Raw genomic sequence first — 20,988 nt, forward strand, 5'->3', positions numbered from 1 at the left:
CAATGGTAACCCCCTGGATGTTGATAGTGGGGGATTCAGCAATAGTAATGCCATTGAATGTCAAGGGGTGATGGTTAGATTCTCTCTTGTTGGAGATTGTCATTGCCTGGTACATGTGTGGCGTGAATGTTACTAGCCACTTATCAGCCCAAGCCTGAATGTTGTCCCAGTCTTACTGCCTACAGACATGGACTACTTCAGTATCTGAGGCATAATGAATGGTTCTGAACCATGTGCAACCATCAGCAAACATCTCCACTTATGTTGGAGGGAAGGTCATTGATGAAGCAGCTGAAGATGGTTCGGCCTGGGACTCTGCCCTGAGGAACTCCTGCAGCAATATTCTGGGATTGAGATGATTGACCTCCAACAACCACAAGCATTGTTCTTTGTGCTAGATACGACTCCAACCAGTACCCAGATCAAAACCATTTGGATTCCCATCTAAATAATATGACCTTTCATTATCTGTGAGGCATTTGAGGGATGTAAATATTACTCCCCACCAGAGAAAGTTGGGTTTAAGTGGTTACCTTTTCAAAAGCGGAATGGACACAGAAGGCAAAATACCTGCATATTTGATGTAAAACTCTTGACATATCAACTACAGCCACTTGTGGATCCATGGCCTACCAGGCGTAGGTGGTTTTTAGGAGAGAAGAATAGAAATGCAAGAAAATTAAGGTGGGGGTGGAATTTATGCACCTATGATTTCTGGTCTTCTCAGCAACTTTAACTTTTCAAACTGTTGGGAGTTTTTCGGACCCAGAGAAATGAGTTTTGTCATCCTTGATGGTCTTTTCTTGTTCTTGAACATTTTTAGGGCCACAATAGTTCAGTGCTTCATAAGTCACTGTACAGGCATGAAGATATTACAAATTTTAAAGCTATATTTTAAAAGATGGACACCAAGAGCTATGTAAGATGGCTGCTGCACCTGATGCGACTTCGCAATATTCAATTGCAGATGGTGCTGAAGCCAATATCTAATTAAAACACGGACAATTTCAGCCACTTGTGAAATTCACACATCCCTTTGTTAAGAATGGATTGTCAACAGAAATGACTATAACACATCAGCCAACTCATATTTCTGCTTTCCCATAGATAGTAGAGACATCAAAACTCAATGGGTGTTACATGAACATGTAATGAATCTCATCAACATTTCATTGTATTTTGGTGTATCCTCATCCCAAACACACAGACCTTGACTGTAAGAAACTTTCAGGGTGTGAAAAGCCAGAACACAGGATGCTTACCAGCTTAACAAACCATATTTGGATAAGACCCTTGGGCTTGTAACAGGTCACATGGGTCAAGTAGCCATGTTTGTTATCTGCTTTTAAAAATAACAACAGAAGCTGTTTTGGGACAGATGCCATCAGAAACACCATCTAAGCCATCGAACTGGATACAAGACAATTACGCAGCCAAGGTAATATACAGCTATACCTTGAAACTAGGAGAAGGACATTCCCCCAAACCTGTTCCAACTTCAAGTTCACCTGAGAGCCGATCTCCTGGCAAACATAAGAAGCCTTGTAATTTATTGAGAATCCTCTGCTTTCACAAAACCTCCACTTCAGCTAAAGCATCAACTCATCTAAGAAACTACAGGCCTGCTACAAAGGAGACTAAAATAATTCCAGGTTTTAATCACATTTTTTCCTTAATCTTTATCTAATCTTTGTGTGTATGTGTGAGTGAGATAGTGTGTAAGACATTGCGTTAAACCTCTGGGGCAGGTGTGTATTAATAAATAATCTTTATTTTTACATTCACAAAAGCTTGCTGCTGGATCTATTTAAATTGGGACAAACCACCCTGAGGGTAAGGAAACACACTAACCCCACACATTAAAACACTTTGAGCATGGATAACAATAAAACGTATAACCCCTGTGCATGACCTGACATACCGCTGAAATGTTCTGCTTAGCTTAAAATATTTTTAGGGAGTTTTAGTTATTTTGGGAGATTTTTTAACGTGTTTTTGTCACATCTGTCATTCTTCATCTGTTTGAAATCAGCAAAATAATACGTATAGTATTTATTTTCCATTACCTGAGAAGAAAATTCAAGTCAGTCACATCAACAGAATGTGTGTTGTGGATTTGTGGGGAAGTAAATGGCTTATGTTCACTGGTCCAGCATTGCTGTTGAATTTTGTGCTGAATATAAATCAGTATTCCATAAATGACTGGCCCCTGACACTAATCCGTTTATAGATTGTAGATTTTACCAGAATAAAAACATAGTTATTGTATAGAGAGAGTCCAATATACTCTGGTTCTTCATTATTCTAGCTACCCATCCGAGTATCCAGCTGTGGATTTGAATACCCTAAACATAAGGGCTCTCTATTACTTTATCCAGCAGATTATCCATGCAGTTATCAGCCTTTTGGTGAAAATTTTCCTTCCAAATTAATTTTTTACTGGTTTATACTTATGACCTCTGATTCTATTACCCTGGCTTATTTTTTAAAGTTGTATTGAGATTTACCTTACCTTACCTAATCCATTTAATATAAATACACTTCAGCAAGGTCCTTCTTTAATTGTCCTTTCTCCAGACTGTAGAGATTTAGCTTTTTTAACCTTCCTTCTTAAGTCATTTGGATTCATTCTTGTCGCTGTTCCTTACACTTATTCCAAAGCTTCCACATCCTCTTGTAGCATGCATAAATTGAGAATCAAAGACCCATTGGATGTATTCTTTGGCTAAAAGAAATGCAATGAATACTGAAGGGAATGTTGAGTTATTCAGGTTTTTTTTTGAAACATGCACAGAATTTGCACTTCAAACACTGGTTTAAGTATAATGTACAAATTAGAATTTCAATGAAGAAATTAGCTCTACAAATGGACAGAGACATAAGCGTAACTATGCGTGTAACGCACCATTTGTGCTATATTAATTACAGTGGGGAAACTATTTTGGATGGCTCATCTGCATGTGTAAATATGGTCCAATTAGCAGACTTCTGCCTTTTTAGCATAACTAATGCACCCTGCAAGTTTCATAAAGATGGAACGTAGCTTTTTAATATTTAATTAATGTGGAGTTGCAAATTATCTCTAGTTAGCATCCATGGGCATCTTGTTCTTTCAAAACATTGCAAATCAAATTTCTAAGTTTTAGGTAGAACGGAGTCACGAGTTATTGATGAAAATGTGATGATTTTAGCAGCTAACAGCCCTCTGAACCTTCTGTATTTTGCTGTATTACAGGCAAAGTAAATGGAGACACTAAGCCGAGTTTATAAAAATTGCAAAGGTCAGGATATCAGTTAAAACAGATGACTGAGGGCTTTTCTTTCTCTAATAAAGATATTACTTTTGGGTTGTATTTAATTTCAAATAAAAGCAGTAAATGGTATTACGTAATCAATTCAAAACATATAACATTAACATTGCAAACTATGGAATGAATAAAGGAATATTTTACTGCATCCTGGTTGGGTTCAGATATCCCACCAGCATTACCTTTCATTCTGAAAGAAAGATTCAAAATTCTGGGGTAGAGTTTCTGCAAATAAGATCAGTGCAATCTGGGTGAAATCGCCCGAAATAGCACAAAAATTTTAAATTTGAGTCAGTTGCACCCAAACCCACCAATGTTCAAGTTTTCCACAATCTTTTATGGTTCAATATTCAATTCACCCTCACAAATGGCTATGCCTCCCATGTTGAAATTGAGAGTTTCTGATGTTTGCTTTGATTTATTTTTTTAGATGGACAGATAATAGTAGGGACATTTTAGGTCTTTCCTATCAAAAAAATGTCATTTACAAAGGAACTGACTAGTATACGTCACTGAAACTGTTAAAAGGCTCAGAACAATTTTTTAAAAATCATTTTTGGTCTCAGGAGGAGGACTGGACACCCATATTAAGAATGGCTATTTTTGCCGATAAACCCAATTAATGAAAATGCACCAAATTACCACTTTTAAATAAGTCAAGGGATACTTTTTAATCATAGAATGATACAACACAAGGGGACCATTCAGCCCACCATGTCTATGCCAGCTCTTTGAAGGAGCTATCCAGTGAGTCACCCTATCCTGCTCCCTCCCATTGCCTTGCAAATCTTTCCCCTTCAAGTATTTACCTATTCAATTTTGAAAGTTAGAATTGAATCTGCTTCCACCAGTCTTTCAGAGAGGAATACCAGATCATAGCAACTCTTGTCACCTCTGGTTCATTGGCAGTCACCTTAAAGCTATGCCCTCTAGTTGTTGACCCTTCTGCCACTGGAAACAGTTTGTTCTTACATTATCAGAGCCCTTCATGATTTTGAAAAATTGTTTAAAATCATCTTTTAAATTTCTCTTTTCTAAGGTGAGCAATTCAGTTTCCCTAGTGTCCCTGTGGAACTCAAGTGTCGCATAACTGTTAAATCCCCTCTCTGCCCTCTCTGAGGCCTTGACATCCTTCCTAAAGTGTGGTCCTTTCTGTTTCTTAAGCTAGTTTCTTATCCATGTAGCCTGCCCCTTTAATCCCATGGGCTTCAAATTTTCTTGTGTTCAAATACCTTCTAAAAGTCCATAGTCACAATATTAAGCATACTACCCTCATCAGCCCTCTTCAATACTTCACCACAGACCTTGATCATGTTAGTCAAACAGGATTTGCCTTTGGCACATCTGTGATTACTTTCGTTTATTAGCTGAGACTTTTTCAAATGCCATTTAATTTTGTCTTGAGTATTTCTCCATCACTGACATTAGGTTGACTGGCCTTGCTGGGTTTATCCATCACCCCTTTTTAGGACAGGGGTGTAAGATTTGCAATCCTCCAGTCTTCTGGCAGCAGCCCCATAACCTAGGGAGGATTGGAGGATTGTGGCCAGAGCCTTGATAATTCCCACCCCCATTAACTTCCCCCTGTGACCTAGGATACATCTCAAACAGACCAGGCGACTCTTCTACTTTGAGGTCTGCCAGCTTTAAAGTATCTTTGCTTTACCTATTTTTTCCCTATCCAGTATCATGTCCAACTCCTCCTTCACTGCTACATTGGCAGCATTATCTTCTTTAGTGAAGATAGATGCAAAGAACTCATTTAGTACCTCACCCATGCCATCTGCCTCCACAAGATAATCTTTTTTGGTCCCTAATTGGCCTTGCCCTTCCTTTGACTAACCTTTTTACCATATATTCTAACTGTAGGTCAGGAGAGATCAGACCCTGTATTTTTAAGCTACTTAAAGCTGAATTTGGTCAATGAACATCTCAGCTTTGGGGTACTTTAGAAATTTCTGCCCTACAATCCCATTTCTGCATGTTCTGGGACAAGTACTGTACTTTGAAAGCCTGTGATACTGTAGAGTCCAAATTAGGGACAAACAACTGCACCATCCAGCATGCCTGCCATAGGTTACAATGATTGCCTTGTCATTATGTTGTGGAGCTTTGGGCTGTGCATGCACCTGTCTTAAACTGGCACAGACTGCCAGAAGGGCTTAAATGGGCGTATGGGGGCCCACATCACAAACGAGCAATTAGGTCACCTGGTTTCACAATGGAAACCATGACAACCCACAGGACATAAAACAGCAAAGATGCAGAAGATATGTATCTTTATACATGAGAGAAAGGCAGAGAGAGTTTAAGAAGTAGTGAGTTCATCAAACCCATCTCCAGCTGAGAAGATTACTGCTAAGTGCGTTAGACATACCGTGTAAAGTAACAGTGTCAGAGAGTAAAGAGAGAGAGAGAGCCATCCAAGGAGAGTTCAAGCAGTGAGTGAGTGAACAAAGACATTCTTCAATATATAATTAGCCATTTAAAGGTGAAAAAGTAAGAGCTTCGGCAGGCTTAAAAGTAGTTAGAAATTACAACAAAAAACAGAACCCAGCTACTTAGAGAATATCAGATCAGGATTTGAATTCTAAAAATATGTCTTTTTTGAGAATTGGTCTTGTAGCACTAAAGTGAGAAGTATTAGCCTTTGAATCCCTGTCTCAATGAACCTGCTGCTAAATCCTCATCCATGCCTTTGTTACACTATACTCACTGTGCCAACACACTCCTATGCGGCCTCCCACATTCTACCCTCCATAAATTTGAGGCCCTCCAAAAACCCTGCTGCTGGTATCCTTACTCGCACCAACTTCCCTTCATCTATCACCCTTCTCCTTTCAGTCCTGTGTTTTCTCCTAGTTAAACAATGCTTCAATTTTAAAATTCTCATCCTTCTTTTGAAAAGTCTGCCCCCCGCCTCCCGTAATCTCCTCAAGCCCCAGAGACCTCTGATATTTCTGTGCCTCTATAATTCTGGCTTCTTGAACATCCCTGATTTCATTTGTTCCACCATTGGCGACTGTGCCTTCAAGTTGCCTAGGCCCTATGCTCTGGAATTCCCTCCCTAAACTTAAGATGCTCCTCAAAACCTACCTCTTTAACCATCTGACCTAATAGTACCTTATGTGCCTCAATGTCAAATTTTGTTTCAGTACACTCCTGTCCAATGTCTTGGGGTGTTTCATTATGATGAAGGTGCTAAATAAATACATGTTATTTTTGTTATTGTTGAGTCTCTGGTTGTAGAAAGATTCCAAAAATGTATGGCACAGAAAGAGAGAATAAAACAATTCTCTTCTATTACGCTGCCCAATTACATTGATTCATGGAACATTTTCCATTTGTGGTTTTGCAAATAAATTTTAGCAGAATCTTGAACTGCAACCTAATCTGCACATTTTCAAAAGCAAAATACTGCAGATGCTGGAAATCTGAAATAAAAACAGAAAATGTTGGAAAAACTCAGCAAGTCTGGCAGCATCTGTGGAGAGAAAGCAGATTTAATGTTTCAAGTCATGACCTTTTATCTGATGGAAGGTCACAACCTGAAACATTAACTGCACAATTTCAAGTGAATTTTGGGGGCAACTACCCGGTTGTATCTAAAGTGCAAATTCTACCCCTCTGTCCTGAACAAAATTATTTTGCAAGGCCTTCCTTTTTTTCCTCTTGCCTGCCCCCATTCCATTGACCTGTTTTGCAAGGGTTTTTATTCTTTCCCAGGTTATCATTGAACAATGAAAGGAGCGCAATTTAAATGCAACAGAGAGACTACAGTCCAGGTAGTTCTTCAGTATTTGCTTTGCTTTAAAGAGTGTGTAGGTCAGTAAGCAAGTACATTGCTGCATCAGCAGTCAAGGCTCATTTGTTATAGATGTGCTAATGCAGTTCAGAAAGTTTCATAGTTCAGATCAATGGAGCTGATATAGTCTAGAATCTGCTCTATTTACTTAAAGGTAAACATTAATAATTAATAATAAAATCCAGTAAGTCAGTGGAGTAGTGAATAGTTAAAATACTTACCTTTTACGGTTGTGAATTACAGCCCCAGTGGTGGTTTGCATCCTAAAACACATCCAAATAAGAATAAGGCTTTTTTTTACCTACCTTTTGTGATGCTGTTCTGTGTGAAGATGCAGCTATTGGAGCCCTTGCTATCCCTGGAATTGGCCACCTTCAAGCTCTACTTTACTAACACCAACACTCCCCTTGCAATAATTGCCTGATGTTCCCACGGGACCCTGAAGTGAGGGGAATCAACAATGGTTTGCGTTTAAATAGTGCTTGTCAAATCTTAGAAACATCTGAATGCTGCCCACAATAAATGACTGAACATTATTCTGTAGACATATGGAGCAGTTATTTTCTGGTTTGCAATATCCAAAAAAAGGCAATGAGAGAAAAGATTAATACTTCTGTATATGGTGGTGGTGGGTGGAGTTAGGCCTGGTCTCAGTTCCTGTGGATCTTTAATATCCAAGTAAACAAGCAGACTAGACCTTGGTTTAATATTCCTTCTGAAGGGTGACATCTCCCAACAATGCAGCACAATTTGCCTGGGCTGTTTCTGAATTGCTTTAAAATGTGATTCAGCTGAATTGAAATGGTGGTCAGCTTGAAATCTGGCTTTGGTTACCAGCAGTCTTTATACCCAATTTTGGAGTCTGTAACATTCAGAGAACTTGGTAATGGAAGTCACGCATTACCGTTTTATTTAACTATGTATTGGGATAAGATGACATTCAGTGGAACTACAAGGGAATGAAAGTAATTTTGGGTTGTATTTATTATAACATTTTAAAACTACGATATTGAGTTCACTAGTCTCAGGGTTCATTCTAAGTTGATTATATATCAGCATAATTCCCTCTAGTATATTGCTTGATGTTCTCAGGCCCACTGGACCCTAAAGTGAGGAAATTTATGAAAGACTTGTATTTAAATAACACTTAACAAATCTCAGAAATCGCAGTGCTGCAATGGAAATGGAAGCATCCCTCCAAGATCAATGTGAAGAAAGCTTAGATTAACTGGGGCCAGCAAAAGATGACGTGCAAAGTGGACTATGATAAAGGAAGGCTGCTGCTGGCTCGATACAACCTTCAGGCGTCTGCAGCCTTGGAAGCGTTGTGAAATGCTTTTCTTCCACGTTATTGGCTCCACCATTGTATATTTCTTTGCCCAATTGCCATCTTTCAAAGGTTACATTTGCCTCCTAAAGGTGTTACTTTTTGCTTCAGGTAAAGCATTGGGATAGCTTGACTGACAGCTGTTGCAATTAAATGAATTGGACCTGTATGCTGTTTCAGTGGGTAGTGGAGTAGAATTGATGTGCTATAATCTACAGTAGATGCTAGTGGCCTCTGGCACTGTACATCAAATCTTTTGCAGTAAGATGAGAAGGGATTACACAAGTCGAAAGCTGCTGCCCTTACTTACTCGCAAGTATACAAATGGATCTTTACGAAATTTGTGTCATCTCCAATGAAAGATACAGTCAACCAAGATAGTTGGTAGATTCAATGATCATTTCAGCTTGATTGAGAACAAAATATTTCAATGTGACAAGGGTAAATAAACAGCAAAGTGTCTTACTATCACATAGTTGAATAATGTTACGGTGAGTGAAATCTACACACAAACGTACATACGAATTGGGAACAGGTACCTCGAGCCTGGCCTGCCATTTGATAAGATCATGGCTGGGGCCTCAACTCTACTTCCTGTCTAACCCCTAAAATTTTTGACTCCCATGTCAATCAAAAATCTAATTCAGCCTTAAAAAAATATTCAACGACCCTGTCTCCACAGCTCTGGAGAAGAGAATTCCACACTCTAACGACCCTTTGAGAGAAAAAGATTTCCCCTCACCTCCATTTTAAATGGGGGACCCCCTTATTTTTAATTCTGTTCCCTTGTTCTAGTTTTTCCCGTAAGGGAAAACATCCTCTCATCATCCATTCTGTCAAGTCCGCTCAGGATCTTATATGTTTCAGTCGTGTAGTATGGTAAAGCAGCTCACCAAGACTCCTTCAACAGCACCTTCCAAACCCATGACCTCTACAACCTCGAAGGAGAAGGGCAGCAGATGCATGGGAACACTATCACCCTCAAGTTACCCTCCAAAACACACACCACTTGACTTGGAATTATATCCTTGTTTCTTCACTGGGTGAAAATCCTGGAACTCCCTAACAGCATTGTAGGAGTACCTACACCATACGGTCTGTATCAGTTCAAGAAGGCAGCTCACCAGCACCTTCTCGAGGGCAATTAGGAATGGGCAATAAATGCTGGCCTAGCCAGCAACGCTGCCACTCCGTAAAAGAATTTTAAAAAATCACCTTTTATTCTTCTAAACTCCAGTGGACACAGGCCCAGCTTGTCCAACCTTTCATCGTAAGATAACCTCTTCATCCCAGGAATTAGCCGAGTGAACCTTCTCTGAGCTGCTTCTAATGTATTTATGTCTTAAGTAAGGAGACCAAATAGTACTCCAGTTGTGGTCTCACCAACCCCCTCTACAACTGTAGCAAAATCTCCCCACTTTTATATTCTATTTCCCTTACAATGTACGCCAACATTCCATTTGCCTTTCTAATCACTTGCTGTACCTGCGGTACCTTTGTAATTTATGTACAAGGACAGCCAGATCCCTCTCTACCGCAGAGTACTGCAAACTCTATCCACTTAAATAATATAATGCTTTTATATTTTTTCTGCCAAAATGGACAAGTTCACATTTTACTCCATCTGGCAAATTTTTGCCCAATCACTTAACCTATCTATATCCTGTTTCAGACAACTTCTGTCCTCTTCACAACTTACTTTATTGCCTATCTTTGTCTCATCAGCAAGTGTAGCAACGATACATTCAGTCCCTTCATCCAAGTCATTAATATAGATTGTAAATAGTTCAGGCCCCAGCACTGACCCTGTGGCACTCCACATTTACACCTTTCCAATTGGAAAATTACCATTTATCCCTGCCCTCTGCTTCCTGTTAGCTAACTAATCCTCTATCCATGTTAATATGTTACCCCCTACACCATGATCTCTTTGTGCTTCTCTTTGATCTTCTATGTGCCTTACTGCAAATCCTGAGTAATAGATTCTAGCATTTCCCAATGACAGATATCAGGCTAACTGCTTTCTCTTTCCCCTCTTTCTTAACTAGGAGTGTTACATTCACTATTTTCCAATCTGATGATACCTTTCCAGAGTCTAGGAAATTTTGGAAAATTGCAACTAATGCATCTATTTTCTCTGCAGAGTGAAGTCTATCAGGTCCTCGGGACTTGTCAGCCTTCAGTTCTAATAGTTTTCTCCGTACCCTTTCCCTGGTGATCATAATTGTTTTAGGTTCCTCCCTCCCTTTCACCTCTTGATTTACACTGCCTCCTACGGTGAAGACAAGCAAAATATCTGTTCAAAGCTTCTGCCATTTCCTCACTTCCCATTATTAATTCCCACGACGCTCTCTCTAGAGGACCAACACTCACTTTAGTTACTCTTTTCCTCTTACTCTTACTATCTGTTTTTGGCTAGCTGTCTCTCATAGTCTAATTTCTCCCTCATTATTTTTTTAGTCATTCTTTGCTGGCTTTTATATTCTGTCCAATCTTCTGACCTGCCATAATCTTGCAGAATTGTACACTTTTTCTTCCAATTGGCATGGGTGGTGCGTTCTTCCCCTAGAATCTGTCTTGCTTCCACACACTCGCCTTCAAACTGTACAATTCAATCATGTTATGATCATTGCTACCTAGAGGCTCCTTTACTATGAGTTAATTAATTAATCCTGTCTCATTGCACATTATCAGGTCTAGAATAGCCTGCCCTTTGGTTGGTTTTAGAATATGCTGCTGTAAGAAATTGTCCCGAAAACACGATGAACTCATCTTCCAGGCTACCTTTGCCACTATGATTCAACCAATCTATGTGTAGATTAAAATCATCCATGATTATTGCAGTACCTTTCTCACAAGCCCCCATTATTTCTTCCTGTATACTCTGTCCTACAGTGTAGTTACTGTTAGGGGGCCTATAAACTGCTCCCACAAGTGACTTCTTACCTTTGCTATTTCTTACCTCTACTCAACCTGATTCTACATCTTGATCTTTAGAAATAAAGTCATCTCTACTATTGTACTAAAGTCATTCTTAATTAACAGAACTTCCCCACCACCTTTTCCGAGTTTTCTGTCCTTATGAAATGTCAAGTATCCTTGAATATTCAGGTCCCAGCCAAGATTTTGTAATGACTATTAGGTTATACATATTTATTTCTATTTGAGCTGACAATTCATCCGTTTTGTTACGAATGCTACACACATTTAGATGCAGAGCCTTTGGACCTGTCTTTTTACTATTTTTGCAAGTTCTGACCTTGTGTGCTGACACACTCTTAAGTTTATATGCTTTGTCCCTTCGAGGCACACTCTGGTTATCATTACCCATGTCGTTACCCTGTACTATTACCTTGTCCTTCCCTTTAATTTATCACATCTCCCCTCGCTTGATCCATTCCCCCAACTATTTAATTTAAAAGCAAAAAACTGCGGATGCTGGAAATCCAAAACAAAAATAAAAATACCTGGAAAAACTCAGCAGGTCTGACAGCATCTGCGGAGAGGAACACAGTTAATGTTTCGAGTCCGTATGACTCTTAAACAGAACTGTTCTGTCAGACCTGCTGAGTTTTTCCAGGTATTTTTATTTTTGTATTTAATTTAAAGCCCTCCCTACTGCCTAGTTATAAATCTTGCCAGAACACCAGCCCCAGCACCTAAGGTGAAGTCTGTCCCATTGGCACAGCTCCCACTTTCCCCAGTACTGGTGCTGGTACCCATTTCTCCCACATCAATCTTTGAGCCACACATTCAACTCCCTAATCTTATTTCCCCAACGCCAATTTGCTCATGGCTCAGGTAGTAATATAGAGATTATTACCTTCATGGTTCTGCTTTTTTATTTAGCCCCTAGCTGCTCATAATACATATTCATAACCTCTCTCCTAGTCCTATCTATGTCGTTGGTACCTACGAGGACCATGACCACTGGATCCTCCCGCTCCCATGGCAAGTTCTCCTCCAGCCCCAAGTAGAGGTCCCAAACCTTGGCACTGGGCAAGCAACACAGCCTTTTGGACTCGCACTGTCAGCTGCAGAGAACTGTCTATCACTTGGCTATACTGTCCCCTACCACCACTACACTCCTGTTTACTCCCCTCACTTGAATGGTTTCCTGCACTACAGCACCATGTCAGTTTGCTTCTCCACCCTGCGGTCTCCACTCTCATCCATACAAGCTGCAAGAGCCTGGAATCTGTTGGACAATTTCAAAGGGTGAGGCTCTTCCACATGAACCTTCTTAATCCCCTCCCCTGCCTCAGTCACTGTCACAACCCCGCCCCCCCACCATTCCTGTGCGCTGACCAAATCAGAAGACACGAGCCTTCTGCAACAAAGTGTCCGGCTAACTTTCCACCTCCCTGATGCATCGCAGTGTCCGTAGCTTGGCCTCCTGCTCATTAACTCTGAGCCAAAGTTCCTCCAAAAGTAGATACTTACTACAGATGTGGCTCCCTTGGATCACACTGGTGTCCACAGCTCCTACGTACTACAGCTACAACACATCACTTGCTCTGCCATTCTTATTATGTTTCACTTAACTAATTAACTCGCTATCACCAACAACTTGCACTATTAATTTAAACCACACTAACACTGAAAACCTTACTACTTATAAGTAAAACAGGCAATGCAACAGCTTCTTACTTTCCTTCTACTGGCATTTCTTTATTAATCATAAGGAAGCTAATAAAGATACTTAAACCTTATTTATTTTTCTTAACATTTTTCTAATCTCTACTCTTTACACACTCTCCCTAATAGCAGTATACTCACCAGCTATTTACACTCACCAACCAATCAACTTGTGGCTTTCCTGTGATGTTACTGTCCACTTTTCTTTCCAAACCCAGAGTGCACCTGGACTCCCCACACTCCTCTCCTGAAAGCTAAGTGGTGTAGGTTGCAATCCTCAGTCTTTACTTATCAGTTCTCTGGCCTTTGTTCCTCCTGGATGTCCGCCCCTCTTCCGGAAGGTAAGTGGTGTAAGCCGCATTGGGCATCATTTACCTGTTCCCCGGTCTTTGCCCCTCCTACAGGTCCGTTTCTCTCCCAAAAGATAAGTAAATCTGATGTTCCTTCTTTTGTCCGTTTACCTGGGTGAGATTGAAGGGTTAGAATTCTTAACTGTCCCTCAACTGTCAAAATTTGCTTTGTTTTGTAAGTTTTGGATCCCTCTGTGGAATTCATTATTTCTACAACTCATCAATTGATCCAACTGAGAACTGTCCAAACTTTGCTAAAAGACCAGGAGTTGAACTGATGGACGAGTTACTTGTTCTTGGTCTTCTGTTGCTTTCTTCCTTGTGCTTGCCCCCCTTTTTTTTTAGTTAAATTGTTTCTGTTGAGCATATTTTAATACATTGATTTGCAACTGCGGAAGGCTTTTGGCTTCTTCCACTTTAGTTGTGTCAGCATCACAGTCTAATATCCGTTTACCACAACATTTACATGGGCAGTGCTAGCTAAACCAGACATGACCTGCTAAAATGGTGGTAGTCTTGATGATGAAACCTTTTAAATGGAAATAACCTAAAGATGGACCTTGAAGATTTCAAGTGATAACCGGGAAATAAACATGGTAACCATTAGGTGTTGCAGTTATCCCCCAAGTTTTCAATGATTCATATGGTAATATGTCTAAGATTTATCTATGTTACAATTATACATACTTGCCTTAATCCTGGAGATAATGCGGCTGCTCTTTTGGTAAGTTTCTGACTGAGATATTAAGGACCAACAAGTAAGAATACAGTTGCTGAATGAAATCAACAATAGTCTTCTATGTTAATTATTTTCTGCTCAATATTATTCAAACCCAAAACCACACATAGCATTGGTGACAATGGGTGGCAATAGCAACAACAATGGAAGAGAAAACCAAAAATATCTATGTCAAGGAAAGAGGTTACCTGTTTTACTATGCGTGTTGCATGAGTCTGCTATCCAAATGTTGACAGCGATGTCTTTCCTGACTGTATTTGACACACATACTGATCTGTTTTCAGTTGCAATTCAAAGGCCTAATTGGCGAATGAGAGATTTAAATATTAATTGGATGTAATATTACGTGAACCTGAGCAGAAATGAACTACACTGTATGCTGTGCAGAGGAACTATAGTAGCATTTGACTCTCATACAAGCAAAAGTAATTATAGAAATGTTTTTTTAAAAAAAACTACTGTTGCCATTCATCAAGTGCCTAAAGCAAGCAACTTGTGAAGCTTCCAGCTTTCACAAGCTCGATAAAATTTGGAAGAGACTGCCTTGTACGTGACTAATGCAGTTGGTGAAAGGTAGTTTCAGAATATAGATCACAACTGATTATTGCAGGTGGTGCCTCTTGGAAACTGGCAATTTGGATCAAAGAGACAACATTTTCTAGATGAAGTGTTAGATTGTCAGATAGCTAAGCAAAGAAAATGTCAAACACAGCATATGCTGAAAACACTCAGCCGGTCAGGCATCATCTATACAAAACACAGACAAGATGTTTTGGGTGTGGGCCTTTCGTTAAGTTCTGATGAAAGATTCATAACCGAGAACATATTTTCTGTTCTCTCCACAGCTCCCAACCGATTTATTGAGTATTTCCTAAATTTTTTTGTCTGTTTCAGATTTGCAGTATGTTGGGTTTTTGGCATTGTCAAGAAGTTAAATATTAAGATATTAAAACCAAATTAAAAGGGTATAGATACTTAAGGAATAGACGGTTTAGGAATAAATGGGCAAATTTTTTCATATTACAAACCCAACAAAGGACATTAACTATAATGGTTCAGAAGAGGAAAAATGTTAGTTTCGAAAACTAGAGAAAGGGTGAAGTCAATTGTGAGTAAAGATGCAAAACCTGCTATAGATTTAAGATGTACCAGTAAAATTGCTCATTGATCCTAAAGTTCAAGAAGCCAAGTAAAAATTAAACTGGATGCTGCCTCAAAGCTGAGACGAGAGAAAAGATCACTGAAATCGTTTAAAAATTATTCTAATACAGCATAATTTTTTCCAATTAAAGCCAAAAAAGCACTCCTGACTGGTAAAGTGCACATCGTGAAGAGAAATATTGAATGTCTTCTAAGTTTATGTATAGCACAAGAATCGCAGTTCTGAAAATAAGTGATGAAACAGCATTGCTGCTAAATATGTAAAGAATTTCCAAAAATCTTCATTGGTAAACTGAAGAATTTGCAAGCGAATCCCTACAACCTATAACACAAAAGATATGAAAATTTCATTCTCACGCAAAAAAAAATTTTGAAGAGCTGGAAGCAATTAATTAAAAATGATATTTAAAAATGGAGGTAGTTGTACTACTTGGCTGTTCAGTTACGTTTAAGGAAAGCCAATGATAACATTTGAAGGTGGCAATGAAGTGAATGACCATCTAATCTGCTATTTTGCTGTTGCTGGTTGAAGGGGATGGATGTTGGCTGGAAGTCCAAGAGACCTCAATGTTCTTGAAATAGCACCATAAATGAAAAAGGCAGCTGTCACTGAAGAAGTGGTCAAAGAGCCTAATGGAACAAATCTCATTACAAGAATGTTAAACCTAACGGCCCAGATTTTCTGGTCAGCGGTGAACGAATGGTGCCAGCCATTCATGACACTTGCAGTTGCCCACAGACTTTCTATGGGATTTTGTGCTGAAACGTGTTGTTAGTGCCCTCTGCAGGGAATCTAGGACCTGTGTAAACAGGGTAAGCAGCATTATATCTCCTTAACTAATCAGATCGAAGAATTATTAATCAGCTGCACAGAGTCTGAGCCAGGAAATCCAAGTTAGAATATTTAATTCAAATGTGAAATCATCTACAGAAAGACAATTAAGAGAAGGTAAGAAAGATGGGATATAGAGAAATAAGAGACAGAAAGAAAACATTGGTAAAAATTATTTAAAATTTCCAACAATTAATATCTGAAGGAATAAGACTTCATAATTGTAAAAGTTAAATTTCAGTGCCAGAGAGGTTGCTTGGAAAAATTAAGATTTTATCACTACATTAAAAATTTACTTGCGTTGGAATGGACTCTCTTTTGGGATGTTTCATGGGCATCTACCGCATAAGTACAGCAACTTCATGTTCTTTCATGTATTTCAATGCTGATTCTCTTGCTGAGAAATTGGTGTAGCAAAAGCTCCTGGAGCAACAAGGCAACTCAGGCAGCAACTTCCTGGTTTCCATGGTTAACTGAGTAAGTGCATTTGCGAAAAGTTGCTGTCCAATTTACTCAATAATAGTGAGCATCAATAGCCTTATTGTATTTTTACTGTAAAATCCACACCAACATGATCAATGTAAATAATTCCAAAGTTGGTGGAAATGAGAAGTAGCTTGAGGTTGGAAGAAAAAGCCCAACAGAATGGATTCCACTAAGGAACAGCAGGCACTTTGCAACTCTGAAAAATGATAAAGTGAACTAAATGATTTAAAAAATGATACCAACTAATGTGTTACTGGTGTGTGGTTTTCAAACTAGGGTGTTTGAGTATTCAGTTATTATAAAATAATTTTTTGAAGAAAAAAAGATAGTAACATTCATGGCAATGTTATGCATTAACAAACCTTTGTACAGCAGCTCACTCCCCTGCAGCCTCAATGAATGAGAAGGAAAGGAGCAGCAAGTCATGACAAGGTCCCAAGTTTCCTCAGTCACACAGAATGCTGACTCTCACATTTTTATGTGTTTCTTCATTGTCACTGAGTCAATCTCCTGGAATTCCCTACCTAGCACCAATGTTGGGAGCGCCATCATCAAAAGGTCTCGGTAAAGGCCCTACCTCCTCAAGGCAGTTAGAGATGGGCAACAAAGGCAGCCTTGCCAGTGTCACCCAATTTCTGAGGATAAATAAAAAGTATATTTAACTATCAGAGGGAGCCAGGTCTGAAGTTAAAGCTGTTATTTATTTATTTGAATCAATAAGTCAGAATTATTATAGAATAAAAACACTGAAACATTTAAGTCTATAAAAGGAATGAATTCTTGCTCGTGTGTTGGAGTCCAGCTCCACACACACAACAGATGGGATCATAAAAGGATAATGATTTTTACTGAGTTTTGTAAGGATGCACTACATGGCTAGCTCTTCCTCACTCTGTCCTATGTGATTGATCAAAAACATTTAACTATGAATCTGGAAAAGCTAATTAACTTCGATGTAGGGAATAGGAAGTAACATTTTTGTTGAATTTGGCAGTCTGCAGTTGCTTCTAATCTGGTTAAAATGAAGAGATAAATGTATGTTGGAGGAGCAGTGGTTTTTTGGCACATCCCAATCATAGCAGCAATGTGCATGTGTCAATGTTGGTGACTTCGCAATGAACAGAGCCAGATAGAAAGGAGACATCAGAAGCAGACGGAAAAGAGAAGGAAATTAAAAGGCTAGTAGAAAAATAATTCATTCATTGTATGAAATAAGCTGTTTTTCATTTTAAGAACAAAAACAATGGGATACACATGGGGAGGCTGTAGTCCAGTTTTGGGTATGCACGTTTATTCATGGGACATGGTCAATAAATTGGTTATATTTACTTGGATACTGCAATTCTCATTTGCTAGATATCAACATTTTTAATGATGCAATGTACAATGTTTTGAAAATCTGGAAAATGTGATTTTAAATGAGAAGTGAGATGTGACTTGCTAATTTCTCACAGTTTGATTTTTCAATTGAACAGATAAAAGATATTTTTACACACCTTGGAAAGTGGTCATCTGTAAACTATTGACCTAACTATGACCTCGCTCAGCAGTAAAGTGGGGGGTGGGGCAGGGGTTGGGGGTGGGCGGCTGAGTGGGTCCAACCCTAGCTTGTAATTAAAATGTGTCAACATTGCCCAATCCCAGGGAACGGGTTCTGAAGAGGATGACTTTTGTTAGCTACTTTTCTTTAGGATGTGATAGCCCATATGGCAGTGATGGAAGAATTCTTTTCATGTTACTTTAGCAACATCGATTTGGTGTAGCAATCACTGTGAAAGTAAACTGCTAATGAATAGCAACACTGCAACAGTAATATTGTGCTGTTACTCCCAAATTATACACCATCTTTTTTAATTAGGTGAGCAGTGGCCTACATTGCAGTGCATGTCAGAAATTAACATCTTAAATTAGTGCCAGCTTGAGGGGTCTGTTAATAGAAATTCATTGACAAGGAAGAAGCTGAATTTCATTACATTTGTGAATCAAATTTAAAACAAAATGAAAAAGTCTGGCAAAAGAAAAGTTAGCATTTCAGATAAAGACTCATCATCAGAATAAGTTCTGATGACATCTTTACTCAAATGGTTAACCTATTTTTGCTCTTTTGAAATGTATTTCTATTTCTGTATTTCTAACATTTTTGGTTTTTTTTATAGATTTTCAGCATTTGCAAATTTCTTTTCTGTTTAACTCATGACTTTAAAAAAAACCTTTAACCAATTTAATGCTTAAATATGAACTTGAATCTTCTGTAAATTCGTGTGCATTCCTTTGCAAAATGCACCATGCAGGTACTTTGTGACCCCAAGGTCATATCAAAAGAAAAATTGGGTATAGTCTTGCATTGAGGACCATCTGGAACTACTAAAGATCAGCTGGCCTATAAAGGGTCAAGCTCCAGGAAACCCCATCAATGTCCTTAGAAAGTTCCCTAAGAGATCATAATATTATTATTCTAAAGTCTGTGTTTTCGTCCCCAGTGCCAAATATTATTTGAAATATAGCCACCCAACCCAACAATTTACAAAATCTAATATCCTCAGTTAAGTTCAGCTTCTTTCTCTTTAGCCACAGGAGATTTATCCATTAATATTATTGTTTAAATAAAGTACTTCAGTTTGAAAAACATAGACACCTAATTGTTGAGCATGACAGAAAAACAGCAGTACACACAGCCATAAAATCTTACAACTGCCTTAAAGGTCTCAAAGCCCCTTGTAATCTGCCGAGCTGTTTGCCACAAGATCTTTCCTTGAATAGTGAAAATGGACATATGAGTACATATCATTCAGCCCTTATCACTTCCTTGCAAGGAGGGTGGGCTTGTTGTGGATGTTCACTGCTCCATGTCTGTCCACATCTGATGAACAGTTGGCCAATACAAGGCATGCTAAGGTTGCAGAAGACTTGGAGGTCCACGTTTCCTATTGGGATTAAGCCTCTTACTAAGCCATGCCACCTATGAAAACTGGCAAAGTGCACTCACATCATTGGCAGATGGGTTCTTACGACCTTGGCGCTTGAATCCCTAAACTGATGATATGGGTGTTATTCTAGCTGTGCTATGATGCTGGATCACTAGAGAACGTGTTCGAAGTTAATTTTATTGAAGAGTGTGAAGCACTGCAGTGATTTTCTTTTTATTCATTCATGCGATTCGGACTAGTCCAACATTTATTGCCTATCCCCAATTGCCTTTGAGAAGGTGGTGGTGAGTTGCTTTCTTGAACCGCTGCAGTCCAGGTGTTGCAGAAACAACCACATTATTTATAGGAAGACAGTGAAGCGACAGTGATATGGTTCCAAGTCAGGATGGTGCATGGCTTGTGGGGGGGGCAGGTTCTTGAAGATGATGGTCTTCCCATGCATCTGCTGCCCTTGTTCTTCTAGGTGGTATAGGTCGCAGGTTTGGAAGGTGCTGTCAAAGGGGCCTTGGTGAGTTGCTGCAGTGCATCTTGTAGATGGTACATACTGCTGCCACTGTGCGTCGGTGGTGGAGGGAGTGAATGTTGAAGGTGGCTGATCAGGTGCCAGTCAAGCAAGCTGCTTTGTCCTGGATGGTGTTGAGCTTCTTGAGTGTTGCTGGAGCTGCACTCATCCAGGCAAGTGGAAAATATTCCATCCCACTACTGACTTGTGCCTTGTAGATGGTGGACAGGCTTTGGGGAGTTAGGAGGTGAGTTACTCTCTACAGAATTTCCAGCCTCTGACCTCCTCTTACAGCCATAGTATTTATATGGCTATATAAATATTTTATTTAGGTGGTTACTGAGGGGAAGGTTAGGCTTCTCTATTTTTTAATGTAATAGCACATTAATCAGACAACGTGATGTTTGGGTGTACAACCGACATTTGATGACATGTCTGATTTTGACAGGTATTTTGGATTCCTTTTTCATATGGAGTAATTTAATTAGCCATCTCAATAAAATTTTTTGATTAGCAATTCAAATAATTTAGATTGTCAAATAATAGGTAAATGTGGGAAATGGAATTGAAAAGAAGGTATTTAAAATTCTTTTCCTTTAGATTACCTGCAGTGGTCCTGATAAGAATAGAATTTTTTTTTAATATAATTGCACAGCCAGAAGTTATAAAGGTAATAATAGTTTGACTGGCAGATGCAAGGTAATCCTTTTTGGACCAAAGGTGCTTGAAGCATTGATAAATTATCCTTTAGAGAACAGTAGAATATTGCATTTGCATGCCCTTTCAGGATTGACATTGATACTAAAGGTGTTATTTTTAACTACTAGAAGATCTTCCATGACCCGACTCATGAGTAGACTGGGGACTGGAGTAGGATTGTCATGATTAACTGCTAATAAGCCCTGTCACTATG

At 39.1% G+C, this 20,988-nt stretch overlaps 1 protein-coding gene across 5 annotated transcripts in view; it reads left to right on the forward strand.

The window, feature by feature from the left end:
• The window catches only part of pard3aa (par-3 family cell polarity regulator alpha, a), an 815,271-nt gene that overhangs the window by 714,802 nt on the left and 79,481 nt on the right, over window positions 1-20,988 (forward strand). The window lies entirely within an intron of this gene.

This window comes from Cetorhinus maximus, chromosome 3 (genome assembly GCF_964194155.1).
Source record: "Cetorhinus maximus chromosome 3, sCetMax3.hap1.1, whole genome shotgun sequence".
Lineage (NCBI taxonomy): Eukaryota > Metazoa > Chordata > Chondrichthyes > Lamniformes > Cetorhinidae > Cetorhinus > Cetorhinus maximus.